A 15,406-nucleotide genomic window follows, 5' to 3' on the forward strand; every position below is an offset into this window, starting at 1 on the left:
AATTTTTTTAAAACTATAATTTCTTTCTATTTTTGTATTTTTTAGATTTTATCTATTTTTAAAACAAATTCAAGTTCGTTACCAAATTGAGAAAATGTATTAAATTCTTGAACTAATGTGAACCAAAAAATATAGGGATCAAGTTGAAATTTTTATCAAATTTAGGGACTAAATATTGCTTTATCCCTTTTAATTATTATATAGTTTTGTTGTTTTTATATTACTTGGAGCTTGTTACTTGTTATTATTATTATTTATTTCCCAATGCATTCAGTGGAACGAGCATAATGACTAATTCTTTGTGTTCTGTAGACCCATTAAGGGGGTAAACGCTTACCACAAGTTTTAAAGCTTCTTCATATCCAAAGCAATGATCGAACCCTTGACCACCATGATGGTTTTTTTTAAAACAAAAATTTTATTGATATGGAAAGCATTACACCTACAAAGAAAGAATATTAGATGAGCTCGATACAAATGGCATAATCATCTAACCAAAAGTCAGACTGTACTGATCGAACAATGGCACTAATAAAATGTCAATCACTAGATCGTAAGATTCCGACATGGAGTGTCGAATCCTTCAATAGACAAAGCATAACTCGCCAAAATCATCACGCATTGAGAAACAAAAAAAACTTATATCTAGCGAAAAAGAGAAGCGCCTTAATCAGTGGTGGAGAGAGGATGAATATAGTATTTAATTATGTTTGAAAGTATATTTGTCAATTTTGACACAAATACAAAAATTTGATTCGATTAATCCATACCTAAACTTGACCAAATACGATTTAATCATAAAAAATCAATGATTTGAATTTATTTAACTTGAACTTGAAATACCTCAAAATAAAAAATGTCTCAAACTCAAAAATAACTCAAATTCGAAATTATTCAAGCCCTAAGTAACCCAAACAAGAACTCGACGTGACCAAAACTTCAATTGATCCTGTACAGACCAATTTTTGACCCTGGGCCTAGTACCCAAACTAAACCCACTACCCAAATTAGGCCCAATGGTAAAAAACCCCTAAGCCCAACAACAACAGCCCATAAACTAAAAAATTCACACAAACCCTAACCCTAACCCTAGCTCCACCAGCTGCGATACCGACCCCAAGCTGCCACTCCTCTACCACTGCTCTCTACACCTTACGCCATCGCCAAGCGCGCTCACTGCAAAGATGAAACAAACACGCAAGGCAGAACCAAATAGTAGCAGAACAATAATAGAAGCTATAACATTGTATCAATCTGCTATAAAAGCAAAAAGAAAATGTAACTTTAGGGGGGGGGCCGAACTTCATTCTTGTAACAGGGGGCTTTTCTTTTCTTTTTTTTTTGGTAGCATTTACAGAAATAAAAAAGCAAAAAAAGTTTAAAGGTGATTGCCAGTGTTCTATCTTATTTTCGATTTCTTCTCGGATATATTTTTTTCTTTTTTGTTTATTTACTTATATACATATATAATATAAAGAGAAAAGTGCAAAAAAATAAAAAATACTTTTTTCGAAATTTATGCGGTGGTAGTGAGAGCCGAGCGGTGGGCCTTGGCTAGGAATCTGGACTTAGTCTAGAGAGGATTCTTTTCTTTCTTCTTTTTTTCTTTTCAATGCTCAAATGATTTTTTCTCAAAACATTGATTTTATACCCTTGTAAAAGCAGCGCCGTTTTGGCTCGGCTCAAAACACCCAAAACGACGTCGTTTCACTCCCTGCACTGTGTGTCGAGACCACCCGCTTCTGAGGTCCAGCGTTCGACTTTTGGGATATTTTCGCTTTGGTCCTTCCGCATTTTATATTTTCTAATGCAGTTTATTTTATTTGCAATTTTGACCCAATTATTTTTCTTTTATTTCGATTTGGTCCTGTCGAACGGCGTCATTTTTGAGGAAAGGTTAAATTTCCTTTTTAGTCCCTCCATGTTACATGCGCGTTCAGAACGGTCCTTCCCTTTTAATTTATTTATGATTTAACCCCAAATTTTGTTTTAAAATTTCAATTCGGTCCTCTTTTCGTTATTTTGGTTATTTTATTAATAAATCTATTATGATTATCATTATTATTATTATTTTATTTCCTCATTTATATATATATATATACATATATTTGCAAATTTCAATTTTGCTATACATATATGTACATGCGTGCATTTTATATTATACGTACATATTTTTATAATTTATTTATTTATATATGTATACATACTCATATATTTATTTTATTTTATTTTAATAATTTTAAAATATACATATACATATATTTTCATATTTTTATAAATTTATGTGTGTACACATGTTTATATAACAAACATACTTATATTGTATATATTTTTGCATTTTATAATCTATATACATATATATGTATAAATACTTATATTTTATATCTTATAATTCATATATATTTTTCATATTTTTATAATTTTACGTATATATTTACATATATATATATATATTTCTCTTAAATGTACATATACATGTTCATATTTTATAATTTTCATATATTTTCCTTTATTGTTTTGTGTGATCATTTATGCATTTATTTATATGCCCATTTTTTTATACTTTAGTTTATTTATTTATTTGCTATGATATATGCATGATTGATTTATTCCATTATTCGTTTTTGTTATCATTGTTCATATTATCATATTATTATCCCATTGTGCATATTAACACTATACTTCAAAATTAAAAATTTTAAAATAAGGCAATGTTTTGCGTTTGGGAAATTCGAGAAAACGTGCCCTAAGGTGTTGGGTGTCGATTTTTCTCGTTCAACCAAATGGCTTAATATCCTTCTTAAAAATTTTAAAATAAGGCAATGTTTTGAGTTTGGAAATTCGAGAAAACATGCCCTAAGGTGCTGGGTGTCTATTTTTCTCGTTCAACCAAATGGCTTAATATCCTTCTTAAAAATTTCAAAATAAGGCAATGTTTTGCGTTTGGAAATTTGAGAAAACATGTCCTAAGGTGCTGGGTGTCGATTTTTCTCATTCAACCAAATAGTTAAATATCCCTTCAAAAATTTCAAAATAAGGTAATGTTTTGCGTTTGGAAATTCGAGGAACGTGCCCTAAGGTGCTGGGTTTCGATTTCTCATTTATCCAAATTACCAAATATCCTTTTGAATTTTAATCAATGCCATTCGAGTTTTTTTTTAAGGATCGTATTTTAAATTTCTTTAAAGTTTTCAGTTTTTCGACACTAAGACATTAAGTAATCAACTAGGTACCAATTTTGGGCGTATCGAGGGTGCTAATCCTTCCTCGTGCGTAACCGACTCCCGAACCCATTTTTCTGAATTTCGTGGACCAAAATCGTTGTTTTAATAAAATTAAATCGTTTATTAAAGCAACCGCTTTGCAAGGTGATCCAATCACACCTCATCAAAAAGGATCGGTGGCGACTTCCATTTTCGTTTTCATTTTCCAAAACCCAAGTCGACCCCGTTTTCATCCAAAAAATGGTGTCAACAGATCCAAATTCAAAACAACATAGAAAATCCCAAAACTATCTAAACCTTAAATTAACTCGAAAAATATTAAAACTCCAATTAAATTAATCTAAATTGATGCGACTAAAAATCAACCTAATTCACCCAAACGGCAAGTTTATTCAAAACCATGAATCACATGCATTTGAGATATATTTTTTATTTTTTATTTTTAATTGAGTTTATTTTATATCTATAAATTTATATTTTACATTATTTTTATATATATTAACAACATTTTGTTAAATTGATTCATTATAATGTTATTTTTTAGTTACATGACTATCAATGGAGTATTTTTATTTAAAATGTGACATCAACAAAATTGACAAAAAAATTAACAATGTCAACAATTAGACTTGATTTTAAATCTGAAAAATAGATGGACTAAATTCTTGAAAATAGAAATGTAGAAACTAAATTGCAAATTTGTGGAGTACATAGACTTATGACATATCTTAACCTTTATACTACAAAACATTTATTATATATATATATTTATAATTATAACAAATAATAATTATTAAAATGTTAATATTGAATATTTTCAATAATATGTGAAGAATATTGTTTTAAAATTATTATTTAAATAAATTAAAATATTAAATATTTTATTAAAATAATAAATTATATTAATTATAAATATAAATAATTAAACATGTATGTTTAATAATATTGAAAAATATAATATTTTATATTAATATTTTAAATATTTTTAAAATAAAATAAAATTTATTATCAATATAATAATATTAAGCTTGATTTAAGTTAAGTTTTATATAAAATAAAATTACCTATAAATGAGCTCTTTTCCGAAAATAACTTATGCTTTTCAAAAGGGCAAATCATTTTACATGAAAAATAGCTTATTTTCCGTTGACCAAGTTATTTTCGTGAAACAAATATAGAAAATGTAGAAAACATTTTAGTAAAACATTTTACATGTAAACAAACGGACTCTAAATATTAAAATTTTAAATTAAACTTGAATCTTTGGCTAAGGTCTTTGTTTGTGGGCTTAAATTCATTGTGTATTTTTCGATTTTAACAGATTCTTTAATATTAAACTTATTACTTGAGGATTGACTTAAATTATTTTTTGTTTGAATAATTTTAAGTTTTTACTTTTCAATCATGATCACTTAGACATTAGTTTTGAGTTGAGTTAACTTGAAAGTTTGACATTTTGAGAAAGTCCTTTTAATTATATATTTGTAAATTCTTCTCCGGTGTACATCGTCCGACCTTAGCTCAGTTGGTAGAGCGGAGGACTGTAGTGAGATTACTCTAAGAAATCCTTAGGTCGCTGGTTCGAATCCGGCAGGTCGGATTCATTTTTCCAAGAGTATCTTTTTGGGTTAATTCCAACAATGGTCCCCGAATGATGTTTTAGATTTTAAATTGGTCTCTATTTAAGGGTGAACAATCAGTTCGGACGGTTTATTTTCGGAACCGACTTAACCGACCTAGACCTATCAAACTCAAACCGACTGACCATCCTTGAGTTATTGAGACTTTTTTTTTAATTCATATTTGTTTGTGTGTTTTTTATTTGAAAATTTAGAAAAGAGATATTACATGATAAGATTTAAGTTAATAGGGACCAAATTACAATGATTTTAATATCTAGAAATTTGGGAGAAAGGGACTGGTTTATAAAAATCTGAAAAATCTGGGTTGTTTTTGGGAGAACCAAATTCTGTTTTCAGGGACTAAAATTGTAAAACAATACAAAATTGAACTTTAAAGATTAAATTGTAATATTGCAAAATTATAATTTTAGGGATTATTTTATAAAATCTATAGGTTGTTTAGTAAATTCTAGAAAATATAGGAATGGGTTCAGCTTTTATTTTTTTCTAATTGGGTCACATTTTATTAGATTTAATGGGTTTAAAGGTTATTGGATTAATGGTTTCGGTTTAAATTTATTGGGCTGCGTTTAGTGGGTAATATATATATTTTAAATAATATAACACAAAAGGGTTTTTTTCTGTCTATTTGACCGACCAAATTGAAAAAATTGATGTTGAAACCGATAAGATTGCCAAAGCCAACTACAACTTTTCGGTTAAAATCGATTTTTGCTCATCTCTATAACGGTCTTCAAAACACTCTAATTGAATGGTTAAAGTATTAACAAAATTTAGAAGGATTGTCTTTTTTTTTTGGGATAATGCAACATTTAGCCATTAGACTGATAAATTATTTCCAATTTGGTCCATGAATTTTTTTTTGTCTACGTTAGTCTCAATTTAGTACTTAAACTTGAATTTTGTTAAGATGCGATGATGTGACACTATAAGATTATGTCATGTTATCATTCCAAAATTTTAAAATTTATATCAAATCTAAAGAATAATTAAAATTGTAAGAAATTATAAATTTTAGAAAAGTACATGTCAAAGTACCACATTACATACCTTAATAGAATCCAAGTCCAAAGATCAAAGATCAAATTAAAAAAGCTACCACATTTCGTGATTAATGTGCATAAAAATTCACAATTAATGTAAAAATTACCAAATTTAAAGATTAAATATTATTTTATTATTTTTTAACTCACCATATCCAAAGTGATTCATGGAATAAATATATAGATGGTAGTAAACTAATAATTCACTGAGTCATTCATTATTAACGCTTTTAGGACTCAAATAACATTTTTAAAGTTTAAAAATCATTTTAAATCTTGATAAATCAGAGTTCAAAGAAATTTGGTCTGACTAACTCTATCTTTTAATACAAGCTCCTTCTTTGTGTGAGATTTTTTTATAAAAATTATTTCTTAAATCATATTGTTATACAAGGGAGGAGGAGGTAGAGAGGAAAAGGGGCTGACGCAATAGAGACCGATTCATCTAAACAGGTGGAAAACTGAAAAAGCACAAGAGGAAAAAGAAAGTTGCCATGAAGGCAAAAAAGGCAAAAAGTAAAGGAATAAGTGTTTAAGGTTGCTAATGAGATAGACAATCCTTTTCCCTCCATTTGGAGGTTATTTATAGGGAAAGTCTTCTTGTCTGGTAGTAGTGATGTGGCAAGGTGGTTATCATCATGGAGTACGTGATGGACGTGCATAATGAGACCCATTATGTTATTCCTTTTGAGATGGTACAAGTTTGTTATGTCTAGGTGGGCACTAAAGAAAGTATTCACATTGAAAAGTAGGTGTCTGATCATGGTAAATTGGAAGCCAGATGGAAGGGGACTTCCATCTATTAATTGATAGTCTCACGACAGATGGTTAGTTTGAGAGATTGAACGGTCGAGGATAGTCCGATTAGCAGGAGGTGAAGAACTGTCTTCAACTATCCACCTAATACTTTCTGAGAGTGCCACTTGCCTAGCCCGAATGGACATATAACACATATATATTATCATATTACAAGGTTTTGGCTACAAATATAAATAAACACTTGTTCACATGATTTTTTTTTTTTTACATTTGGCATTAACTTATTTGACACATGTTCACACCTTTTTTGCATAAATTCTTCAAATATTGATTGTTTCACAATTTCATCCCTCCTCTAAATATAATTGAAATTAATTTAATATAATTGAAATTAATTTACTTAATATATATGTTGACACCATTTTTTGGATGAAAAACGGGGTCGACTTGGGTTTTGAAAAACAAAAACGGGAGTCGCCACCAATCCTTTTTTGATAAGGTGTGATCGGATCACCTTGAAAAGTGGTTGTTTTAATAAACAATTTAATTTTATTAAAACGACGATTTTGGTCCACGAAATTGAGAAAAAGCGGGTTCGGAGTCGATTACATACGAGGAAGGATTAGCACCCTCGTCGCCCAAAATTGGTACCTAGTTGATTACTTAATGTCTTAATGTCGAAAATTGAAAACTTTAAAGAAATTTAAAATACGATCCTTAAAAAAAACTCGAATGGCATGGATTAAAATTCAAGAGGATATTTGGCAATTTGGTTTAAACGAGAAATCGAAATCCAGCACCTTAGGACACGTCCCTCGAATTTCCAAACGCAAAACATTGCCTTATTTCGAATTTTTTTTTAAAGGATATTTAGCCATTTGGTTTAACGAGAAAAATCGACACCCAGCACCTTAGGGCACTTTTTCTCGAATTTCCCAAACGCAAAACATTGCCTTATTTTTAAAATTATTTTAAAATTTTTTAAAGGATATTAAGCCATTTGGTTAAGCGAGAAAAATCGACACTCAGCACCTTAGGGCACGTTTTCTCGAATTTCTAAACGCTAAATATTGTCTCATTTAGAAAAATTTATTTTTGAAGTATGGTGTCAATACGCATAATGGAATAATAAATATGATAATGTAAAAAAGATGAGAAACGAATAATAAAATAAATCAATCATGCATATACCATAGCAAATAAATAAATAAATAAACTAAAGCATAAAATGGACATATACATACATACATAAATGAACATAAAAATAAAGGAAAATATATGAAAATTATAAAACATGAAAAATATGTATGTACAATAATAAACAAATGTGAAGCATAACAAATAATAATGACGGACATGTAAATAAATAAATGAATAAGATTAACAAAATTATAAAATATATATACATCTATATATATGTATAAAATTATGAAAATATAAAAAACATATGCATATATACGTATTATTACATGAAAAATTATGTAAGTGTATGTATATACATATATACTTATACAACAATCATCAAATATAAAAAGTCTATATATGTAGGTATATATATGAATCATAAAATAAAGAATATATACAAATACATATTTTAATATATGTAAAATAAAAATAAATAAATAAATATATATGTATATACATATTCATGAGAAAATATATATATATAGATATGTATAAAAAATACGAATATTTATGTATATATTAAATAGGTTATAAAATATATATATATACGTTTGTATGTATGTAAAAATAAATTATTATAAAATATGGACGTGCATAATGCATATATGTATATATAGAATAAAAGTAAAGCTGAAAATAATATCAAACTAATTAATATAGTAATATAATAGTAACAAATAAATAAAAAGGAAAATAAAACTAATAATAATTAATAATAGTAAAAATAATAACAATAATAAGGTTAAATAATAAAAATGTTAAAAATACTGACTAAATCGAAATAAAATAAAAAATACAGGGCTGATTCGAAAATAAAAAGGCGACAAGTATCAAATTGCGACGCGCAAAAAAAGAAGAGACCAAAACAGTAAATTTATCCATGCCTTTAAAACGACGTAGCTTCGGGGGACCAAATTGCAAATCGAAACAAATTACTGGGCGAATTAAAAAACAGAAGGCAATTGATTGTAAAACTATTTAAAAGCGGAAGGGCTAAAGGGATAAATAACCCAAAGCTCAAAAACACGCGGATCCTCCGGGTCGGATCGGGTCGACACGCGGGTAAAAGGGCATTAAGGCCAAAACGGCGTCGTTTTGGCCACTGGGGTTAAGGCCCAAAACGGCGCCGTTTCAACCCTCTATAAAAAACAAATTTTTTTCTCAAATTTTCATTTCTCCTCTTCTTCCAAAAAAAACCAGAAATTCTCTCACACCCTCTCCCTTTCTCCAGAAACCGGCCAAGGGCCCGGCCGTTGACCGCCGGAGCCGCGCGCGGCGGCGGGGAGACCAAAAGTCTCCTTTTCTCCGCCGAATGGTCTCCTCGTCCTCCTGATCGCTCCGACGTCGGTAAAAGAGGGTAAAAATGCCTCCTTTCTTGTTTTATTTTATATTTCGAAATAAAAAAATAAATAAAAACGAAATAAAAAAGAGTGACCTTTTATTGCTTTTTTAATCTTTGTTCTTCAGATTTTTCTTTTTTTTTTTCGAAGAACCCCCTTTTACATTTTCGAATGGCTTTTATATAGCCATTTTTTACATATTTTTTTACTTGTCATTTCTGTTTCTGTTTGCTACTTGCGTGTTCTTTCTTCTTGCAGGTGATTTGATGGCACAAGTGGGCGACGTGGGACGTGCGGCGGTGGCAGAGCGGCGGCCAGCAAGTGGACGACCCTAGGTGCGGCGCACCTAGGGTTAGGGTTACATTTTTTTGTTGTTTTCTGATTTGGGCTAGGTTTGGGTATTTGGGCTGAGGGTTAGTGGGTTAGGCTAGTTGGGTATTGGGTTGCTGATTTGGGCTTTGGTTTTGGTGTGGTTAGGCTTGTATTTGGGCCTGGGTAGTTGGGCTTGGTTTAGTTTGTTGGGTTTGGGTTGGTTGTTTAAAATGGGCCTGTACAATATATTTTTTAATTTATGATATTAGTTTTTATTAAATTTGAATTGTTACATTCGGTTCTAAAATAACTGCTTATTTGTAAGGATGAATTTGAATAATTTTTAAAATATTTATTAAATTGAATATTGTCCAGTTATATTTTCAATGAAATTGATTGGTTTTATATGCAAATAAAATTTTCAGTTTTATTTAAAAAAATATTTTATAGTATTTTTTATTTTAGTTTAAACGTTTTAAATGGTTATAATGAATTATGGTAATACTATTTTTAAAAAGTCATACAGAGTATGTGAGACACAATATCTTAAACAAATATACATATGTTATGTATATTCTTTTATTTTCTATATTGGTTTATATATTAATTAATTAAATTATTTTAAAATTTAAAATAGTTATAAATTTATGTAATAACGATAATTTTTAACATAAACGTATAATTATTTGGTATACATTAAAGTTCTTGAAAAAATACATACTTAAATATTTATTTTGTTAAATTAATATCATATAGAAAATAGGCTTAATACCATTTTGGCCTCTGTACTATAATAGAATTCTCACATAGGCCCTTTTACTATTTTTGGTTAGTTTGCCCTTTAACTTCTTTTTTGTTAAAATATTAAACCAACCGATGACATGTTGTCACATGTTAAAAATAAAAATATTTAAAATTTAATTAAAATAATAAAATATTCAAAACCAAAAAAATGCAAACATAAAATAATAAATTAATCATAATATATTTGAAAATTATAAAAATTATTTTAAAATAATTTATAAGCATGTGAAACTTCCAAAATTTAAAAATATCATAAAATTTAAAATTGATTTCTTTTTGAATTTTAGATTTTTATAATATTTTAGTATTTTATTAAAAATAAGAATTTTATGGTATTTTTATGATATTCTAGGTTTTTTTCATTTTAATGATTTTTAAAAAATAAGTTTTTAAAGTAAAAGAATACTATAAATTTCTTGAAAGTTTCATAAAATTCTAAAATTTTCTAATAATCCTAAATTCAAATTTAAAAAAATTATAAGTTTTTTAAATTTTTTGAGGTTTTGCTTACTTGTAATTTTATTTTTTATAATTTTAAAAATAAATTAAGATCTTTTATGGTTTTCCTGTGTTTTAAGATTTTTGTTTTTTAAATTATGGTTTTTGGGGATTTTAATGATTTTTTTACATTTTTAAAATTTTTAAGTCAATCGAAACTAGTCACGGAAAAAAATTATTAGTTTGGAATTTTAAGATTTTTAGAAAAATAAAAATAAAAATAAAAACCTTATACTAGGGTTACTTATAAATATGGTAAAATTCAAAAAAATTAATATTGTAAAATGAAAAAATTGTTTGGAATTTTAGGGTTTTAGAAAATGTTATAATTTTGTGAAAATTTTTAAGAATTTGATGGTATTTTATATTAAAAAATACTCAAGTTTCTTTAAAAATACAAAAAAATTCCTAAAATTTGCCCAAAAACCCATAAAATTATTCAAAATTTTAATGAAATTGTAAAATTTCTAAAACCTAAAATTTCAAAGAAAGCTCATGCTTATAATTTTTTTGGAAGTTTCACATACTTGTACTTAAAAATCATTTTTATAAATTTCTAAAATATATTATGATTTTAATTTTATAAATTTCTAATTTTTCATATTTTTGGGATTTTAATGATTTTTTGGACTTTTAAGTAAAATTTAAAAGTTGTTTACACATGGCAGTGCATCATTTTTTTAAACAGAAACTGTAGAAGGGGTTAACTTGAGTGACAAAATGAAAATCTATGGGGGCAAAGTGGTTGAAAAATAGTAAAAGGGCCAAAGTGAAAATTTCAGTATAACACATGGGCTAAAATGGTATTAAGCCTAAAAATATTATAGATGATTTTTACGAACATTGTAATAAAACATTTATTTTAAAATTTAGCTCCATATTTATATGATTTTTCAAGCAATCATATTTATATGATTTTATCTTTAATCATTTTATTTCTCAAACATTACGTATTTTAAAGTTATTTTGAATTAATAAATAAATATAATTCAATAAATATGTACAGTAAATCCATGCATCACACATGATAAAAATTAGTGAAATTATAAATATTAATCATGGTTAAATATTAATTAAAAATAAAATATTTATTTTAATTTTTAGATCCATAAATATAAATATAAATATAAATTATTTAATTAGTACTCTAAAAATAATTATTTTAGATTTGGATCAATTTAACTTGAAATTACTTGAACCCAAGTGACCAAAACTTCAAATGGTTTAAATCCAAAACAATTCAATAAAAATCTCAATTCTCAAACCCTAAACTTAAATTGATCCAAACCAAAAATTAACTAAAAAATCTTAAAACTCAAATTAAATTGATCTAAATTTATGCAAATGAAAAGCAATTTAATCCACCCAAATGACATGTTTATTCAGAAGTATGATAAACATGTTGCAAATGAGTAATATCATAATAGAATGTAGATTATTTTTTAGGGTGTAACTAAGGTGCCTTCCGTATTCGTGTTACAATCAATGAAAATTAATTCTTTCGAAGTATGTGGTTATCTTTTCTAACAATGCTTTATGTTATTTGTCTTTATAATGCCTACGTTGCTAAGAAACTATATTGGATACGTGAAATCCTCCCAAGGACACCATAGAAAACATTTTAACTTCTAAAAATTATTCAATAAATGCATATCTCAATCAAATCTAGATAAATAATGGTTTATTTGAATAGGGATGAGATTAATTTTGGTAAAATTAAAACAATGATATTAGTTTTTATAGTGATGAGATTAATGTTTTGGATTCAATCTACGGTAATGTGAATTATGATGTGAAATTAACTCTTACGATTGGAGCATAAAACTCCAGTCAAAATTGTGAAGTATGTATAGATTAAAAATAATATATGTATTTGATGTGAGATCTAAAGGTAGCCTAAGTAGTACATGAGATAATATTATTAGTAGGAATTTTAGGAGTTGAAATTAAATTATCTATATCTTTATAATTTTTAAAAAATTAAATTAAAATTTTATTATTTTTAGGGGGGTTAAAGTACAATTTTATATTTACTAATTTAAAGGACCAAAATGGAAAAATTATCATATTTTAGGGGGAGGGATAAGTTAATTTAGGTCAGTTTTGAATTGAGTTAATTTAGAAGCTTAACATTTTGAGAAAGCCCTTCCATTTGATATATATTTGTATATTCTTTGATTGTGAACATCGTCCGACCTTAGCTCAGTTGGTAGAGCGGAGGACTGTAGTGAGGTCACTCAAAGTAATCCTTAGGTCGCTGGTTCGAATCCGGCAGGTCGGAAATTTTTGCTTTATTTCGGGTTAATTTCAACAATGATCCACGAATGATGTTTCAGATTTTGTAACGCATATGGTAAAAGTCTACCTTGAATCCCTATAGTAAAGTTCATTTTAAACCCTTTACCAATTATTTATTCTATATTAAAATTTTATTCAAATCTTACAACTTTCCCTTAATTACTTATAATATAGACAAAATATATTATACCCATAAAAAATTTCATGTATTTTTGAATTATTATATAGCTGAAATTAAAATTAATAATATACCACTTGATACATTATTAATGTTTTGAAGACTTAATTTAGGAACTAATTTAAAATTTAAAATAAAAAACAATTAAATTTGGATAAAAGTTTAACAACATTTGATACAGTTAAGGCTATCTTTTAATACTAAATCCCCGAATTTTCTTATAAAAATGATTTCTTAAATGATATTTTAAATGTGAATCATGTTTAAAAATTAAGGCATAATGATTTATTTGACCCTTCAACTTTATAAAAAATTATTTTAGCTTTCTATTTAATTTTTCGCATTTTTAGCTCTTAAACTTGAGTTATTTGTCAAATTGCTCCAAAATGAATGGAAAAGTTAACATTTTTTGAACTTTGTTTATGTTTCATACATGTAGATTGCCATGTGGATGACAAGTTAGCATTTAATTAATTTTAAAATTTAAAATTAATTAAATATTGATGTGTTATCTACGTGGTAATCTACATATATGTCATATTAGTAAAGTTAAAAATGTCAACTTTCCATCAAATATTGGGTGATTTGACAGAACAAATGCAAGATCAATGGTTAAAAGAAACAAAAACTTAAATGGATGACTAAAATTATTTTTTTTATAAAATTGAAGGGCCAAAAATTTATTATGCCAAAAATAATAAATATTAATTAAAACAAAACATTTATTTTAAAAAAATATTAGCCCCATAAGTATAATGGTAAGTTATTCAATTAGTAGCTACAAAGAGAAGTCTCTTAATTAGTCAAATAATTTTTTAGTGAATTACAAGAAAATAGTAAAACCTTAATAGCAACATGACTTGAACGATTCAAACCTGACCATATTTAAGTTGATGAACACCTTAACCATCATGATAATACATGAGATTTTAAATAATTTTTAATTATTATCATCTTTTAAATGACTTAATACATTTCATTCATCATGATGATGATTTTGGGTAACGGTAGGTTAGAAGTAAAATCTCGGATTGAATATTTCAATCCAATCATACACATCTATTGCAATCATTTTAGGGCACAAAACATTCAACTTTATCAATATCCTAATCCATAATTAGTATATATCTTGAAAATTAAGCATCATTATATATATATATATATATATATGTTCCTTGGATGTTCTTGTCTGACTCATTATGCCATATTCTAACAACAATAATGCATGTGTTTGGGATGAGGGACAAAATCGACTTGATTGATTTCTTTCTACTCCATTCATAGAATCCTAATCCCCTTAGTCACTATTCTCATTTTCAAACCACCTAATTTAGTAATATGTCTTCACACTCATTTCAATAAATTATGATTTAATTTAATTTAATTAAGATAAATCAATAATTAAAACTTAAATTAACGTAAATTTAAAGTGATCGAAACTATGATTTAAACTCAAAATAATTTGAAAAACAATTAAAACTTAAAATCTAAATTCAAGATTACCTAACCCATAGTAGGTCCGTTTTAATATTTTAGGAGTCTTAGACCAAACAATAAATTGGGATCCCTTTTAAGAAAAGATTATAGAATGTAATACAACAAAATAAAAATTACGGTTCCTTTTCTTTCCTTTTTTTCTTTCTGCAATGAAGTGTCGATTAGAAGATTTAGAAAATGTTAAAACTTTTTTTTTTCACGTTAAAAACTAAAGAAAATTTTTTTTGAGCCGAAATTTTTTTTGGGCCCCTTCCAGCCATGGCCCCTAGGCAGCCACACTCTCAAACTACCCCAAGGTCGGCCCTAACCCAAAAATATTAATGCTATAAATAAAGATTAAACAAATTTTAAGCATAGACTAATTAATTACATGTTAAAGAAAATCTGAATGATAAATTATTATACTTGTCAAGTCATACAAGGCTAGCTAGAAATATCAAACCATCGTTTTAAAAAGAAAAACATCTATGTAAGCCTTTAAAATAGAAAAAGAAATTATTTGAATTACACAAGTATATTTTACTTATTATAATTGAATTTTTTAAAAATAACATATAGTATTTTAAAATTTTATGCATTTATTATTGTATTTATAATATTTATAATATTTTTTAAATGAAAAAAT

At 26.9% G+C, this 15,406-nt stretch overlaps 1 long non-coding RNA gene and 2 other non-coding genes across 3 annotated transcripts; all 3 read left to right on the plus strand.

The window, feature by feature from the left end:
- Positions 1-4,734: 4,734 nt before the first annotated feature.
- Positions 4,735-4,824, plus strand: TRNAY-GUA (transfer RNA tyrosine (anticodon GUA)). Its single transcript is given in 2 exon segments — positions 4,735-4,771; positions 4,789-4,824. It is a non-coding gene; the product is annotated as a tRNA-Tyr (tRNA).
- A 4,224-nt stretch (positions 4,825-9,048) lies between these two features.
- LOC105797896 (uncharacterized) lies at positions 9,049-9,786 on the plus strand. The gene is made up of 2 exons (XR_001134845.2): positions 9,049-9,211; positions 9,453-9,786. It is a non-coding gene; the product is annotated as an uncharacterized LOC105797896 (long non-coding RNA).
- Positions 9,787-12,999: 3,213 nt separating this feature from the next.
- On the plus strand, positions 13,000-13,089 carry TRNAY-GUA (transfer RNA tyrosine (anticodon GUA)). The gene is given in 2 exon segments: positions 13,000-13,036; positions 13,054-13,089. It is a non-coding gene; the product is annotated as a tRNA-Tyr (tRNA).
- The last annotated feature ends 2,317 nt before the right edge of the window (positions 13,090-15,406 follow it).

This window comes from Gossypium raimondii, chromosome 9 (genome assembly GCF_025698545.1).
Source record: "Gossypium raimondii isolate GPD5lz chromosome 9, ASM2569854v1, whole genome shotgun sequence".
Lineage (NCBI taxonomy): Eukaryota > Viridiplantae > Streptophyta > Magnoliopsida > Malvales > Malvaceae > Gossypium > Gossypium raimondii.